Source organism: Myotis davidii, unplaced genomic scaffold (assembly GCF_000327345.1).
Source record: "Myotis davidii unplaced genomic scaffold, ASM32734v1 scaffold392, whole genome shotgun sequence".
In the NCBI taxonomy this organism is placed as follows: Eukaryota; Metazoa; Chordata; class Mammalia; order Chiroptera; family Vespertilionidae; genus Myotis; species Myotis davidii.
Window position 1 is genome coordinate 2,310,374 of NW_006284244.1, and position 5,821 is coordinate 2,316,194.

The window sequence follows — 5,821 nt, forward strand, 5'->3', positions numbered from 1 at the left end:
CCCGCGCCCAGCCCCCGGGCGCGCCCCGCCCCGAGGGTTTCCTTTCGATTCCTCGGCTCCTCCCCGCAGGGCTGGGGGGCGGGAGCAGCGCCGCGGGGTGTGCGGTCGGGCAGGCTGAAGGCGCTCCCCGGGTTCCCAGGCTCTGTACCTGCCAGGCCCCGGAGCTGCCAGCTGTTGAGATTCGCCCTGCTTTTGGGGGGAAGGAGCATAAGACCCTTGGCCACGTGCTTTCTGGCCTCATCTCCATCTGTTAGTAAAAAGCCCGGGCGTCCTTCTTCATACAGGGCATGGACATACAAACTGGGGTGACCTGCACGTCCAGAATGAGGTCCTTTACTTGTCTTCCTTTGATCTCAAATGGAAAGATTCGGGCAGTAGTTGACCTTAACTTGACCTTAATCCTGCAGGTTCCTGCAATGGTCCCTCATGCCCAGAAACTAACTCTGAAATGCTTTGCGAATTTACACGGAGATACTCACTCAGCAGATGTTTGTTTACCGTATGTTGCAAAGAATGTACGGCTGTGGAAATAGTGCCTAATTTCTTCATTTATTATAGTGCAGCCATTTCGAAACTTTCAAAGTTTGTTTCTCCAGGTGCACAGAAAGATAGAGATGGTAACTCTTATATTTGTGCTGAAATTTAAATAAAGCAACCCACAGAAAACACACTGCATGAGGCCTGGCACATTTTAAGTGCTCAGTGTTAGCTATGTATATTATTTTTAAGGTGCCCACCCCCATTTTATTGTTGTTACACTGCTTTCCACCAGCTCAGCTTAATTCTGAATATCCCATTTTCATGCTTTCTTCTTGTTTTAATATCATTTTTTAAACATTTTCACTTCCTATGAACCCAGTCCTGGAGAATGGGCCACAGAAAGGACAAAAGTGATGTTCAAATCAGTTAACATCCCGCCTGGCAGCAGGGCAGGCTGAGGATGCTCCGGTGGGAGGGGAGAGAACCCCCTTCGAAGAGACTAGGTGACTTCAAATGCCCACTGTCACAGGCCCTGGATGGCTCTTGAAACGGTCGCTCTGTTTCTCGAATTTAAAGTGCACAAGGCACCTAAAACAATTATACAAGAATATTGAGTGTCAACTGCAATTGAAACGTAACAATTTTAAAAAGAAGTAATGTAAAAAATAGAGTGCACAGGAAATGCAAATTCTGCACAGGAAATGGTTCTGGAGTGAATCCTGGTTCTGCTTTTCTAACGAGCTTCCAGGGGCTGTGGCTGCTGCTGGTAGCACAGGCCACACACTGAGTGGCAAGCAGTGCACCACTCACTGCTACTGTTTCTCCACTTTTCCTCCTACAGGGGGAACTGGGAAGAGGGTTGGGGTATCTACCTCAAAGGAATTCTATACTCCTTTCTGGTCATTGCATCTCTGCTTATTTCCTCGAAAAGTATGTAGTCAGTTTAATATTATTGGACCTCAGGACCAGCTGCATAATTAGCATACTCAGTGTAAAATGAAAATGGAGGTCCCTTCTTCATATATTATTAAGAATTTCAAGACAGGAGCAGTAGAGTGATAAACTAAGCCCTGGGTCTTTCTAAGCACAGGGTTCTGTGTGACTGCTCAGGCCACAGATCCATGAAGGCGGCTCTATTGGGCCTTTCTATAATAACCCTTTCTATACAAGGCTCCTGGAAGTCTTCAAAATTGATATCATGACTCTCTCAAACTTTTTAGAACCATCATCTGATTTATGTCTTTAATGTTTACCTAGGTACAGTGAGTCAAGCTATTTTCTGATGCAAAATTGGTAATAAGAATAAAGTACATTTGTTCTGGGCATTAAAGGTAAAGACTTGGATGCTGTTTTACATGCATGTTTGAGGAGATATATTGCTCTTGGAATATATGGTGACAAAGATTTCTTTAGACAGTAAGTTCACAGATCCGTTCATGTCAACTCGGTAGTCTTTTGCACCTAGCTATTACTTGTAAATCATTGAAGCTAATACCCTTAAACACACACACACACACACACACACACACACACACACACACACACACACACACACACACACACACACACACACACACACACACACACACACACACACACACACACACACACACACACACACACACACACACACACACACACACACACACACACACACACACACACACACACACACACACACACACACACACACACACACACACACACACACACACACACACACACACACACACACACAAAAAAAAAAAAAAAAAAAAAAACACACACACACACACAAAACAAAAAAAACAAAAATAAAAAAAGCACACAAAGGTTTGCATTCAGATCACAGCTACTGTTTATTGACAACCTACTGAGTCAGAAAATTTAGTAACAGGCAGTCATCCTTATGTAAGTGGAACTGTAAAAAAGCCACGGAACGAAATTTACTTCCTAAGCTCACATCAACAAATACTTATTGACCACCCATTAAGTGTCAGGTATTGTTCTATGTAATGAGGATCCATTAGATAGAGGAATGATTAAAGAGACAAAATTTCCACCCTCATGGAACTAGCATCCAGTGAAAAGGATGTAGAAGTGTTATGAGGCAATACAATTTCATAAGAAGAATCAGGAGTGTGAAGGGCTGGGGTTGCAACTTCAGATCAGGTGTTATGGATAGACCTCACCGAGAAGGAGATATTTGAGCAGAGACTTGAAGGAGGTGAGGGTGAAATAATCAGATATTTGGGGAAGAGAAACTAAGAGAGAAGGAACAATCAGTGCAAAGGCCTTGAGGTGAAAGCATGCCTGCCATGTTCCAGAAATGTAAAAAGGAAGTCAGTATGCATGAAGTGAAGAGAAAGAGGGAGAGAGTAGAAGATGGGATAAGTAAGAAGCACACAGATTATATAAGTCTTTGTAGGTTAACAGGGAATAAAAATTATTTATTACATAGTTTTTTAAAGTTTGAAAAGTTTTCTTTTTCTCTTGAAAAGTGGAAGTCACGAGTATCTGCTAATTTTCAGAACAAACACTATATATTATATCTATATGGGAGGTGTAATTTTTTTCTTTAAGTTTGCAAAATATCACACTCCTGTATTAATTCTATATTAATAATGTATCGCCGCATCACAAATAACCCCAAACTCAGTAGCTACAAAATACTAACATTTAGTATCTCACACAGTTTTGGTGGGGCAGGTTGTAGCAACCTAGCCAGATGTCTCTGGCCCAGACTCAGTCACGAGGTTGCAGACAAGTTGCTGAAGTGGCTGAAGTCATTTGAAGGTATCTCAGGCTTGGGGGGTTCGATTCCAAGCTCGCATGGCTATTAGCAGGAGTCCTTGGTTCTTCTCAGGCTTTTGGACGAAGGCCTCACTCAGACCCTTCCCACCTGGATTCCCCAGAGACCTGCTGTGGGATGACAAGTGTCTTCCCCAGAGTGAGAGACCGGAGAGACTGACAGAATGGGCAAGGGGATGAATGAGAAGGAAGCAGGTTTTGTCTTCTACAACCTGATTTTGAAAGTGACATACCATCCCTTCTACTCTCGGTTGCACAGACCCACCCTGGTAAAATATGGGAGGTGGGGATGATGACATAGGGTGTGAATACCAGGAAGTAGGGCTCCTTTGGGGCCATCTGGGAAGCCAGCTACCACACACTCATCTTCCACTTGAGCCGCCCAGTAACAAACACGACCACTTTTTTTTTAATAGGAAAATAATCCTGCACTTCATCCATTTTTGCAAATGCTTCTCAACTTCTGTGATCATCAAATCATTATCTGCTTTTGTTTCGATGCTGTCATGAGCCTTCTGGGTTTTCTCCCGTTTTGAATGATTCTACTTCATTTCGAATGGCTTTGCTATGGAGTTATTTGGTTGTGTGTGTGTTGTTGGTTTTTTAACAATGATTACTTAGTAAATACTCATGTATTTATTATGACTTACCAGGCATTCTGCTAAGCACTTTACAAATATTTCCTTTATTCAATTCTCATAACAGAAGCCTTGCAGTAAATAGTATTATCATTTTCATTGTATAGTTGGGGAAACTAAGGCACAGAAAAGTTAACGTACTCATTCAAGGTTATGCATTCAGTCACTTATGGATCTAGTATTTGAACAGGTAGAATCTGGCACTAATCTATGCTATGTCTCTCTCCAGTACTTCATCAGCATTTTTATGTGATTCATGGAATTCTGTACTTTAAGATATGCATTATTAATATACTATCAATGAGCACTCTAATTGCATGAGATATTGTAAACTTCAAATAATCAGCTGAAGATCATCAAATAATTTGAAACAAACCAAGAATGATGCTAGTGTTAAGGTAAGGAAAATGTTTGAGTGGATATCAATGTTATGAGATCAGTTCTTTCGTGATTGTTTTCATGATAAGAGGAGTTATTCTTCCCTGCACCATCTCCTGACTGCAGGGTTGCAGGTAATAAATACACTGATAAGAAGGAACCTCATTCATTACCTCTAATCCTCACAGCAAACCTGCAAGGTAGGAATTATTATACTCACTTTCCAAGTGAGGAAACTGACTCATATAGCGGTTAAGGAATTTAATGAAGGTCCTACGCAGTAAGTGGCCATGGAGAGATGTAAACTGAGCTGTCAGACTTCAGAGAGCATGCATGCTTGTTGAGCCTTGCCAGGCTGCCCTCAGTTACTCCAAGACATGTGCTGTGGTTGTTTTTATTATTACTTTTATTTCATGTTGGTCTTTCTTATTGATGTACCATTTGTACTCCACTAAGCACTTTCCATGTTCTAATATAACTTACAGAAAAGCTTGACATTTGGTAATATCCTTGAGTATTACCTCTGCATTGAATAGGTTTTTTTTTTTTCTTCTTTCCTTTTTAATTTCTCTCCCTGTTATGGGAAGAGATCTTATACCTCCAGGCAATGAATTGGCTACTACCTGGATTGAAAGATTTGATGATCTTTGGTCCTAGATTGTTTCCTGAACATTTTACTAATCCCCTCCCCTTTGGTTATTGTTGTGGATCGGGCTCACAGAGTCATTGTAATTGTCCTTAACCTCATGCATTGGCAACATTTCATGGGGATGACATAAATCCTGGATATAAAAATGTGTTACATACATTTCTAGGTCTGAGACTTTCAAATTTCCTTTCTGGCCCAAGAGAAGAAATGCTGTCTGAACTGCTACCGCTAATGGGCAGGCTTTGTCAGGCTTTAAGATAGCCCATTCCAGTTTCTCAGCTGGAGGGGAAAGACTGTAACAGAGGCTGCCAAGAAGGCAGGAGAACAAAGGAGAAAGGGGTACTCCACTGGCTTACTTCTCACAAGGAGGGAAACGACCATTGCATTTGAAACCCACATAATCTCATCAACAAACATCACCCCTACCTCCAAATTAAATAAAATCTAAAAAATAAAACCATTTAGAAAAGCCATACTGTATGCCTTCTTACTCCAAACAGTTAATAGAACAAAATGCCCTTGGAAACACCTAAAACCATGCGTTTCTATGGAAACTTCAATCCATCTCTATTCTGCTGACATTTGAATAAATGTGAACAGAGGCAGCTTTAGCTCTGCTGCCTTAGAGCACTGTGGACACAGAGCTAATGGGTTTATCTGGCACAGAACCATTATTAACTACTCTTAGCAAAATAGTGTCAGTTGTCTCCCCATAGACACAGACTATTCCATTGTCCTCAGTATTTCGGAAAAAAATCTGTGATTAGTAGGTAAAAACAACACAAGTTACATGACAATACTATTTCACAGGAGCTTAAAAGGCCCCCCCTCTCTCATGTAATAATTTTATATAGCATACATTTGAATGACCTGAGGAAATAATCCT